Source organism: Hibiscus syriacus, unplaced genomic scaffold (assembly GCF_006381635.1).
Source record: "Hibiscus syriacus cultivar Baekdansim isolate YM2019G1 unplaced genomic scaffold, ASM638163v2 tig00111342_pilon, whole genome shotgun sequence".
NCBI lineage: Eukaryota > Viridiplantae > Streptophyta > Magnoliopsida > Malvales > Malvaceae > Hibiscus > Hibiscus syriacus.
In genome coordinates, this window is record NW_024063066.1 from 1,160,855 (window position 1) to 1,174,130 (window position 13,276).

Sequence of the window (13,276 nt, forward strand, 5' to 3'; positions counted from 1 at the left end):
TTGTAAATATTTACAATATTATTGCATTATTTTATTCCAATTTAAATAATATTTTATAACCATATACAATATATATATTATCGTTTTTAATATGTGATTTACATATACCATACAAAGGGACTCGACTAAAATATTATGGTGGAAGGAGAATAAGGAAATCGTGAAGAAAAGGGGATTCGGGTTGCGAATGAAGGGTTAGGATTTACAAGACCATAATTGGGGGTTTTGGAAGGAAAGAAAAATTAAGGGAATTCAACTGTTAGGCATATGAATCATTAAGTGAATTGAGAGGAATTGAGTCACTGCACCAAGCCCAAACCACAAAGGATCTATAGAACTGTTAAGGGAGTTAGAAGAAATGGCAGTTGGTGAATAGTATAATTGTAAGCAAATAAAACAGTGTACTCACAAATTTATTTTCAGATTTTGAATGAATGAAAGAACGGTTTCTGTATTCCTTTCTTTTATTCTTTCCTTTGTTCTCATCTTCTCATTTCTCTTATATTCTGATCATCACAAATTGGTATTCAGAGCCATCAATCCTAGCAAACTGACTATCGGTTATGCCAATAAAAATCTAAACCATGACTGAATTTGTAGATCTGTCCACCCTATATTAGAAGATTAAAGAACTATTAGTCTTAGTGCAACAAGCTACAAATAACACTCAACCTCAAAGGTGGAAGACAACACAGGAGGATCGCATCACGAACTTGAAAAATCGGATGCACATAAATCAGGGTTATGTAGAAGATATTTTAAAAATCTTAACAGGGAGAAATGGTGACCAAGAACAATCTTCAGCTGATAGTGACATGATACAACCTTTTAATAACCCTAAAACACTCAAAAAGACACATGTGATGGCAACTGTTATCAATGATAAATCTCATTTTTCCTATAAAAATGGACGAACCTGGTATTTTACAATCTAAACCTCTTGATATCCAAACTTCTCAACCAAATTGTGGAATTGATAACCAGATGGATGAAAAAAGAAAGGGGAAACAAACTCCTTTCAAATATGAGCCAATAAGAAAAGAGAAAGCAGGATCTTTTAACAACCCTAGTTCCTTAGCTTACAAACCTAAGGTTGAGTTACCTTTCTTTGATGGAACAAATCCACGGGGTTGGGTTCAAAAGTGTCACAAGTATTTTTACTTGTTTGGGGTCCCTGATAAACAAAGAGTTGAAATTGTTGCTATATATCTGCAAGGTAGGGCAGCAACTTATTTTGATGGTTACATCCTACAGAAACATCATGTTCATTGACATGAATTCGAGGCTGATATGTGTCATCGATTCAATGATAGGTCATATCCTGACATCATTGAAGACTTTAGTAAATTGGTTAAAAGATATTGTAGATGAATATCAAGATCAGTTTGAGGAATTACAACCCTATATGTTAATGTAAAACCCTACTCTACAAAAAAAAAAGTTTTTTTGTGTTCATGTTCCTCAGTGGCTTGAAAGAAGAGCTTAAACATAGGATAAAATCTTTTAACCCTCACAGTGTATCTAAAGCCAGTAGACAGGCTAAACTTTATGAGCTTTCATTGGAAAATAAAAACAAAAGATAGAAGATGTATTCCAGACATCAATCTTACCCAAATTCACCGAATTTTTCCAAATCATCATTCACATCCCAATCCTCGAAACCTCTTCCTGCACAACAATAAAACCTAATTTATTAGAGTATATGAGGCAGAATAATATGTGTTTTAAGTGCGGTGACAAGTAAATGTGAGGCCATCAATGCAAGAATCGTTAATTAAATTTCATTGAGGAGAACGAGCCATAACAAATAGAGGGGGAATTAATGGATCATATGGAAGATAGTCCTACTGAAGGGGATGATAAGTTACATATTTCTATCAATGCCATCACAAGTTGTGCAAGTCATAATACCTTAAGAATTCAAGGGTTGTTGAATGGGAAAACCCTAAATATTTTTGCTAGATTGTGGCAGCACTCATAGTTTCTTGGCTCCTATATGGGCTAAATAAGAACTGTATATAGTTAATACTCATCTTTTAACTATAACAGTTGCTAATGGGCAACACATATTTACTTCATCAAAATGCAACAAGGTCACATGGTCTATGCAAGGCCATTCTTTTACTTATGATTTCAGAGCTTTACAGTTAGGGAACTGATATAGTACTTAGAGTTGACTGGTTGAAATGTTTCAGTCCAATCTTGATGGTTTTGAACAACATGACAATAACATTTCACAAAGGTAATGAGCAGATTGTTATTAAAGGCCAACAGGACACCAATGAGTTGCAAGCAATTTCTAGAGTCACATTAAACAAAATTACTGCAACAGATTGTGATTTTATTGGCCATATTTTTATGATGATAACAGAAAAACATGCAACTGAAGTTCCTCAACAAATTCAACCAATTTTACAGCAGTTTCAATCTATTTTTACTGAACCACAAAGTCTACTACCTCTTACAAGAACTCATGATCATGCTATAACACTCAAACCAGGGTTTGCACTAGTGAATTTGAGGCCCCATAGATTTGCTCATCATTAGAAGGTAGAAGTGGAGAAACAAATTGCAAATATGATGGTTGCTTCAAAAATACAACCCAGTAAAAGCCCTTTTGCATCCCCCTATTTACTTGTGAATAAAAAATATGGCACGTAGCATTTTATGTGGACTATAGGCAACTCAATAGTTAAACTATAAAGAATATAAGTTCCCTATTCCAGTGGTGAAAGATCTTTTAGATGAGTTGTATGGAGTTGTATATTTTTCTAAAATAGACTTAAGATCAGGTTATTGGCAAATCAAAATCAGACATGAGGACATATACAAAATTGCATTCAGGACTAATCATGGTCATTTTGAATTCAAGGTTATGCCTTTTGGGCTGACCAATGCCCCAACTGCCTTTCAATCTCTTATGAATACATTGTTTAACCCTTATCTAAGGCACTTCGTCCTAGTTTTCTTTGATGATATTCTGGTTTATAGTAAGACTATGTTAGATCATGTCTACCACTTGCAGCTAGTCTTAAAAAAATTACAGGACAACAAATTATTTGCAAGGTAGTCTAAATGTTTCTTTGTACATTCCCAAATTGAATATTTGGGACATATAATTTCTGCTCAAGGAGTTTCAACAGATCCAAACAAAGTGGCTGCAATGAAATATTGGCTTATACTTAAGAGTTTGAAATCTCTTAGAGGATTTTTGGGCTTAACTGGGTATTACAGACATTTTATCAGAAACTATGGTGCTATCAATAAGCCCTTAACTCAATTATTGAAGAAAGTTTTTTATGGTCTCCAGAAGCAAAACATTCATTTGAATCCCTTAAACAAGCAATGTGTGAAGCCCCTGTTTTGGTTCTTCCAAATTTTTCAAAGTGTTTTCACTTAGAAACTGATGCAAGCTGTACTAGATTGGGTGTTGTCTTATCACAGGAGGGCATGCCCATTTCTTACTTAAGTAAAGCCCTGAGTTCTAGACATGTTGCCTTATCTATTTATGAGATAGAGTATTTTGCTATCCTATTGGTTGTATCTAAGTGGAGACATTACCTGGAAGGATGACCTTTTGTGATTAAAACAGAACATGAGCCACTAAAATTTCTGTTAGAACATAAATTAACTACAACAATTCAGAAGAGGGGGTTAACTAAGTTGTTGGACTTGGATTACAATATACAATACAAAAAAGGTAATACTAATAATGTGGCTGATGCTCTTTCTAGAAAATTTGAGAACCAAGGTCAATTATTTCAGATAGGAGTAACAACTTTTGTACCTACTTGGGTGGAGGAATTTGAAAACAATTATGAGGGAGATGATATTGATGCTGAATGGGTTACAAGATTAACTGTACATCCTACCTTACATGAAGACTGAAGGTTTGCAAATGATATTTTGAGATACAAGTCAAGAGTTTGTGTGGGAAGTACGTGAGACCTAAGACTTCAAATTCTGCAAGCTATGTATGACTCTCCACAAGGTTGCCATTTTGGTATACATGCTACTTACCAGAGACTTAAAGAACATTTCTATTGGCTTAGCCTAAAAAAAATTCACTACTTATGTCCAGAAGTGTGATATTTGTCAGAGAATAAAAGGGAAACATATATCTAAACCAAATTTATTACAACCTATTCCAATTCCTACTCAGGCTTGGTAAGTGGTAATCATGGACTTTATTGAGGTACTTCCTCCTTCATTGAAGAAAAATTGTATTCTGGTTGTGGTAGATAAATTGACAAAGTATGCTCATTTTGTAGCCTTGACTCACCCCTATACTGCTCTAGATGTTGCTAAAGTTTATCTAGATCACATTTTCAAATTACATGGTCAGCCTAAAATGGCCATCTCTAACATGGATAAATTTTTACTAGTCTATTTTGGAAGGAATTCATGAAGTTATTGGGTACACAACCACTATACAATACAACCTACCATCAGGAAATCGATGGTCAAACGGAATGGGTCAATCAATGCTTGGAATAATATCTCAGGGGCTTTTGTCTTTACAAACCTACATTATGGGCTAAGTGGCTATCCCATGCTGAATGGTGGTATAACACTACATACCACACATCCCTACAAACAACACCATTTCATGTATTATATGTCTATAAACCTCCCCTTATGACATGGCAAAATGAGTCAAACGTGCAACATGCCAATGATTTAATGGCAGATTGTGAGCAAGCAAGAAATATAATTTGAGAATAATTACAAACATCATAAAGCTGTATGAAGCAGAATGAAGATAAACACAGAACTGAATGAGAATTTGAAGTAGGAGAAGAGATTTACCTGAAGTTACAACCATATAAACAAACTTCTTTAGCCCTAAGAAGAAACTTAAAGTTAGCTGCGAAGTTTTATGTACCTTTCAATATTCTGAAACGAATATGAAATGTTGCTTATAGACTCGACTTCTCAGGCACATGCAGAATCCATCTAGTATTCCACGCCAGTTTGTTGAAGAAAAAGATTGGTCAGTAAATCGTGCCCTCTACTACTCCACTTGCGGTTGAATCTGATGGTCAGTTCAAGATATACCCTCAGATGATTCTGGGAAAACAAATTGTTAAACGTGAGAATAGACATGTCACACAGCTACTGGATCGATGGACGAATCCAACGATACTTGTGAGGATTACTCAATTCTCCACATGCAATTCCTAAAATTTGATCTTTGGGGACAATGATCGTTTCTTGGGGCGGATACTGTTATGGTAGAAGGAGAAAAAGAAAATCGTAAATAAAGGAGAATTGAGGCTGCGAATGAAGGGTTGAGGATTACAAGACCATAATTAGGGATTTTGGAAGGAAAGAAAATTAAGGGAAGTCACGTGCAAAGCATGAAAGTCATTAAGTGAATAAAACAGTTAAGGTAGTTAGAAGAAATGACAGTTGGTGAATAGTATATTTGTAAACAAATAAAACAGTGTACTCACAATTCTATTTTTAGAGTTTGAATGAATGAAAACATATTTTATGTAATCTTTTATTCCTTATTTCCTTTGCTCTCGTCTTCTCCGTTTTCTTATCTTGTGATCATCACATCAAACTTCAAAATCAATCTACTTATTATTAAAAATTACGAGCTATTCGAGTTGTGTTTTACAATTTGATTTGAACTTGAAATTTTTTCGAGTCGAGTTTATGAAATTACAGCTCGAAGTCAATTCGAGTCGAGTTTTTTCAATTCGAATCAAGTCGAGTCGAAAAAATCAATTTTTCGATTGGAGTCGAGTTTTGCTCACCCTACTAAAATAGACAAAAACTGATAATTTAGCCACTAAACGTGTAATTAACCCAATATATTTTTTTGATAAGTTTCTTGTTTCCGGGATAAGAATAACTAACATGGCGGTGTACACATGTTATCCACGTAGCGGATCATCCGGATATCTTGCGCCACAGATTTGTTGATATGCTACGATAAGATGCATAGAATTCTAGCTCTCGGGGGGACAAAAAGTCGGGGAAACAAAAAGTCGGGGAAACGGCTGTCGGCCCCTTTAATTATAGAGAAAATAACCTCAGTGACCAAAAATCTCATATAATATACGATTTTAACCAACTTTTTTCGGATTTTCCAAAATGACCAACAAAATCGCAATGCGATCGCTAATTCGCAACGCGATCTCCATTATCGCAAATCAGTTTCCAGATTCGCAACGCGATTATGACTATCGCAATGCGATTTTCCAATTTCGTGTTGCGATTTTCCCTATTCGCAATGCGAATAAGTAAATCGCAATGCGATACTGACTATCGCAACGCGATAATACAAAATCGCAACGCGATACTGACTTTCGCAACGCGATAATAACTTTCGCAACGCGATTCTGACTATCGCAACGAGATAATACATAATCGCAATGCGATTTTCAAAGTTCGCAACAGGTTTTAGTTTCGCAACACAATTTTTTTGGGTATATATCTACGCAGCAGCAACAACTCATAACCTAAATCCCTAAATCGCAACTCATTCCATCTCCATCTATCACTCTCTCCGACGACATCCGTTCCTATATCCGTTCCTACATCCTTCCCCATTCGGCAACAGGTTTTAGTTTCGCAACTCGTTTGTTTAGTAAATTAATTTACAACCATGAAATAATCTAATATTGATCATGTTTGGATAGATTTGTGTTTTGGAGGGTCATGGAAGAATGTTCATGGTGTTTTACAATATATGCCTTTACCCATGAATCTTCAACTAAAATTGTCATTAAAAAAGTTAACTTATGAAACTCTAATGTTACATGTTTCAAAGAAATTGAATTTAGAGCCTCTAAGTGGATTTAGGCTATCTTATCAGAGAAATGGTAAAGTTTATTTGTTAACCGACAATGAAGATGTTGAACGATTCATTGCTTACATTAGTGTTTCAAGTGATGATGTTACATTGTATGTTGTTGAACCTAGAAGTAGTATTGTTGGGTCCGTAGCGGGTAGTAATCAACTAAGTTTTTCTCAAAACCCACAACATTTCTCTAATCCAAATCCCAATCAACTTTCAGCACCAAATTTCGGTTTTCGTATTGACCAGTTAGACGATGATGAGCCAACAAAAAAAATTGTGAGTAGTAGTCAGTATTCGAAATTTGATCTTGGTCAATACCCGGACTTTGATATTGGTCAATACTCGGATTTTGATGATGTTTCAGAAGAAGAAACAGACCCTGAGTGTAATGATTTTGATATTGGTCAATACCCAAATTTTGATGATGAAACAGCCTTTGCCAAGGAAGATGTTGTTGATGATAATGAGGAGGAAGTTACGACTATGAATGAACATGTTGAACATCCATTCTGTAATTAATATAATCCTGAAGAAGAAAAAGTCCCCGAAGAAAAGAAAATGCCACGGGAGTATAACTGGAATATGCCAGAATTACTTCAGATACCGGAAGAAGAGTTGGTAAAGAAAGCAGTTAATTGTTACACAAAAGTTATTCGTATCAAGAAAGATGATTGTTTTGATACAAAAGAAGACTTGAAGATAGCTTTGTATACGAAATGTGTGGAAGATGGCTATCAACTAAAAGTTAACAACTCAAAGGTGTATGATTGACAAAAACTGTATGTGGCGTATGATTGACAAAAGGTGTTGGGTGGTTTTCTGGCTGAGTTAATGTTTTTGAATGGCAGGGTATATCGGGGACATGAAATTATGACTGACATGAATGCTCGGTTCAAGATTAGTATATCATATTCTCAAGCTTGGAGAGCCAAATGTTATGCCTTGGAATTGTTGAGGGGGTCGCCAGAAGCATCGTTTGCCCAACTGCCGGCTTATTGTCACAATTTAAAGCTGAAAAATCCTGGGTCGGTAACTCATATCAAAACAGATAGAGATGGACGCTTTGAGTTGTTGTTTATCGCCATTGGTGCTGCGGTTAGTAAATCAATATAATTCTGTTGACTCATTTTTGTTAGTTACATGCATTTCACATTTAAATGATTATATTTCTTGTGTATATTATTTTGTAGATTCGTTTGTTTATTACTTGCATGCGCCCAGTTATTATAGTTGACGGAGCACATTTGAAAGGTCGATACCTTGGAGTAAACTTATTAGCAGTAGCCATGGATGCTAACAATGGGATATTGCCAATAGCTTACGGGGTTGGCAAATATGAAACCTCTGATTCATGGACATGGTTTATGGGGCATCTTAGGGATTGCATAGTTCCTATTAGCAATCTGACAATCATATCCGATAGGGCAAACTCAATTGACAATGCTGTTAGAAGGTGTTTCCCAGATGCTTTTCATGGACTTTGTGGTGTTCATTTGTATAGAAATCTAAAATCAAGGTCTGTTGGTATAAAAAAGCACAAATGGACATACTGGAAGGCTGTAAAAGCTTATCGGGAAGTGGATTTCAATAAGCATATAAAATGTTTAAGACGTGTTTTGCCTCAGCGTGCTCAAACACTAGAAGATGTCGGGTTTGAAAGATGGTCAAGAGTACATCAACTTGGAGTAAGATATGGTTTCATGATATCTAATAGTGCAGAATCAATCAACGCTCTAAGTCGTCATTCCCGGAAATTACCCATTACTATGTTAATGGAGTTTTTTCGAGCCTCTATTCAATAGTGGTACTACAAGAAAAGAAACCATGCAGGTATTATTTCTTTGAATTCGTAACTTATCATATATTTTACTAAGTATTATTTATTTAAATTTACATGAACATTGGAACATCGTGTTACACCATGGACTGAAAAAAAGATAACGAAACGTGTTGTGAAGTCAACGTCATGGAGAGTTGAACCATGTTCAAACACTTTGTTTGAAGTACTGGATAATAACTTAAATGGGCTTGTCGATCTAAATGCAAGGACGTGTAGTTGTATGAAATGGCAAACATCTGGTTATCCGTGTGGCCATGTTATAAAAGTTGCTCTTCATCTAAACCAAGATGATTCAAGCACATACGCTATGGATTGCTACACTACAGAAGTATATCGACAGACTTATGCCGAGATTGTCTACCCTATTCCACATCCTTCTGAGTGGGACATACCAGATGACTTACAAACAGTTTTGCCACCAGCCATGGACAGAAGGCTACCTAGCCGACCAAAAAGTAACGATCGTATACCGTCTAAGGGTGAAGAGAAGAAGAGATCGACATGTAGTCGGTGCAAGGAAAGTGGTCATACAAGGTTGACATGTGGATCACCAGTGCCATCACAATCATCTTTTCCTCTACCAAAATATGGATCCTCATCAAAATCCAAAGCTCATATGGTGTCAAGCAAAAGGCAATCAAAATCGCAATCATCTTTAAAATCCCAATCACAACCGGCTTCACCTTTTGGGACTGTTAACTTAGGTGATTTTTAAATGCAAACGTTGTATTATGTGTATTTTATGTGTGCACTTTTAACATTTTCAGTTAGACATGTATTAGTAACTTGAGTTTGAACATTGCTATGATCTGTTCAGTTGTTATCACTTATTAGACATTCATTTGACTATCGCAACGGGGAAATCGCAACGCGAAAATGGCTATCGCAACGCGAAAATGGCTATCGCAACGCGGAAATGGCTATCGCAACGAGAGAATCGCAATGCGAAATGAAAATCGCAATGCGAAAATGAAAATCACAATGCGAATTTAGTTTTCGCATTGCGATTTTCATTTCGCATTGCGATTCTCTCGTTGCGATAGCCATTTCCGCGTTGCGATTCTCTCGTTGCGATAGTCAGTTTTGTGTTGCGATAGTCTGTTTTGCCTTCAACATAATGCAGATTGAAAATCAACAAATCAACTATTACATTTCAATCAATTAAACAAGCACAAATAAGAATTATGTATACATCAATTAAACAAATCAACATTTACAAATCATCTTTTACAAATCAATTAAACAATCAAAAAATAATAATAATTCTTATTTCTTCATCAATTATTGAATCAATGAATCAACTTTTGCACCCGTACATCCATTTCACGCAGCTCACTTAAGGATTAACCTGCAGAAACTAAACATTTGCTCAAACAAGACTTCCTACACATCTAAAACCTACAAACAGCAAATTATTGAATTCTAGGTACTTAACCAAACATTTTCAAACCAAAAGGAGTATATATGTTAACAAAACTTGCATTTGACTTACCAATTGTTTATGGATACTTTCATAACGCGGATGCAGGTAGGCAGCGTCTCGAATATATCGCTTTAGCCATATAATGTCAAAACCATAAGCCTACTGCAGCTCTATCTCTATCAGTGGGAGGTAGAAACTCTATGCTTCCCGTCGTCAAACGCGCCAAGCACATGCATACAAGAGGACCACAATCCCCTCTAGCTCCCGGCGATTGTTGTGGCGCGGTCTCGTCTCTGACAACTGTAACATTTAACTTCTTTGGCTTCTTGTGTCCAGAATGAGTCCAATAATTAATCTCATCCAAGAATTTAGCCAAATGAGAGCTCCATCCCTTGATAATATCTCTCAAATCAGACAGTGATATGTAATTTATCATGCTGTCATATACTATTATCTTCAGGGATGGGAGCTGAAGTTGGACGAGAAGCCAATGACGACGTTCCAAAACAGGGATAAACACCTGCAATCATAAGTAATAATTCATTTATTTGCGCACTTATTTATGAACACCTTTAAAAAATTTAAAAAATAAATACTAACCTTATCGACCTCCCACCATGCAGGATAAAGTTTAGCTTGTCCATTGCCCAACGAAAATGATTCATCTCGTTGATTCTTCAAGTGAATTGCGTGAAAAGCCGCCGACATTATTGTATATCGTGAATTTTTTTTATTTTTCCTAAGTTTCCTTATTATTAGAAGACGTGACACCCACGCATCGATATGTTGTTTTACAAAAAAAGACATATATTAGTGAATTACATTAATTTTAAAAAAATTAATCAAAATCATATATAAGACAAATATAAGACTTATCTCCCCATCGAAATAGCCACTGTCTTCAACCCCTAATAACATACCCCACCAAGACCGATTAAGCAACAAATACATCTCATCGTTGAGTTTGCTTATGTCAGTGTTACACCCTTGGCTCCGCTCATGTAGATAAAAATCAACTGTGGTCTTAGCCCAAAGAGTATTATCCAGAATTGTTTCTGGTAGTTGTCTCCTCTCCACTTCAGATACCGGAAGGGTACTAGCCGATAACTCATACGAAAGCCAACTCTCATCCATCATGTCCGGCAACGGTGGGGGTTTCTCAATAATTCGATATATTACCCCATGTGAATCGGGCTCTGGAATGGTGGGAGGGACCTCTTCAACGATGACAGTGGCCTCTTGAACGGTGGGAGGGGCTCTTGAGGGATGATAAGGGCCTCTTGAACGATTGGAGGGGACTCTTGAGGGATGACAGGTGAGTCGGGCTTCTTCTTGCGGAGTCTTCGCACTATTGGGGTGAACGAAGACGTAATAGCACGTGCACGCCGTCTGATGCGTAAACTCCATCGTGCAAGAAAAACCCGACGTAAAGCATCCACCTTATCGGGCCGCTAAAAAAAATTAATACATAAATCAGTAAATAAATAGACATGATATTAAACAAAGACAAATATGTTTCAAACTTGCATTGTATTCACCCAAGTCATTATTCTATCATAGTTCACAAAATGCATCAGATAACATTCCAGAAGTAAGCACTTATATAAACATTTAAAATGACAACATATATAAACATTCCAGAAGAAGAATAGTTTACTTTCGCAACACGAAACTTAAAATCGCAACGCAAAAATGACTATCGCAACGCGGAAATGGCTATCGCAATGCAAAATGAAAATCGCAACGACAAAATCGCAACGCAAAACACAAATCGCATTGCAATTTTCATTTTCACGTTGCGATTTTCATTTCGCATTGCGATTTTGTCGTTGCGATTTTCATTTCGCATTGCGATAGCCATTTCCGCGTTGCGATAGTCATTTTCGCGTTGCGATTTTAAGTTTCGTGTTGCGAAAGTAAACTATTCTTCTTCTGCAAATTGAAACTTGAATGGATTCCATTACTTCAACCAAAAGACAAAACCAAAAACAAATACTAACTTCACAGAGTTAAAGAATAAACAGTTTAGCAGTATTGCCAACAACCGAATGAATTTACTAAGCAATCTAAGTGAAATGGTTAATCTAAGTAAAATTACGAGTAAATTTTTCATCAAGTTAAATATGAAAAATCTTAAACTTACCTCGTTGCGTAGAGTATGAACCTCATTCTGCAACGATACTACCATCTCACGTAGAGCGGCTACCCCACCACGTAAAGTAGACACCTCAACACGCCATGCACCATCGTCTTTGCGTAAAGTATCGACCTCCTCACGTAAGGCATTGACCTCATCACGTAACTCCCTAACTCATCCCGTGTAGGTGGAGGTGGAGAACAGGGAGATAAACGTCGTGGCATCTTTGCTGGTCGCCTATCTTGAGGTGATGGTGGAGAAGAGGCTCGATGATGTGACAGAATAGGTGATGGCTGTCGTTGTGGAGGTGTATAGTCGGGTCGATCAGGTGATGGCTCTGGGTGAGGTGATAGCTCTGGGTGAGGTGATGGCTCCCGAAGTGGAGGCTGCTCATCATCCGTGCCATAAAAAAACGCTTACTAGCTTGCCACCAATCAGTGGCAAGCTCAGCTTCCGTGGGTGTCAGTCTCTGTAATGGAGTGTTGGCCTCCTAACAATATAAAAGCTCAAACAAAGTTAAACGTGTACTAGTAATAACTTTTTTATAAACATATGGTAGTATTTATGTTAACTTACATTATTTATTGTCGTATACCGTAGTAAATCTTCCCATTGCAAGGTCCGTTTCCTCTTCCAGGAAATAGCCCTGGGAATATCATTTGAAGTTTTTATTGCATATGTCTGCATGGCGGGAAAGGCCTCAAATATCCAAATCTACAAACAATATAATAACAAACATTAGTAATTGTTAAATAATTAATTATAATTTTGGAAACATTATATAAAAATTCTTACCTTAAAGGCCCAAATAAAGTCTGTCAAAGTGTATTTGGAACCATCGCCATGCAAACTTTTTCGATCATCCAAGGCAAACGATAACTTATTCCATGTAGCTTTCCATAAATACGAACCCCACGGAAATAGGTTCCATGCATTTAGGTCCTCTACCAATTTAATTAGATCATTCGGAATAGGTTGTCTGGCCTCTCTGCCTAAAAAGCCGGCATGCAAAAGTATTAGAAGGCATACTCGGACAACATCGACGTCATCCATCCGAGTAAA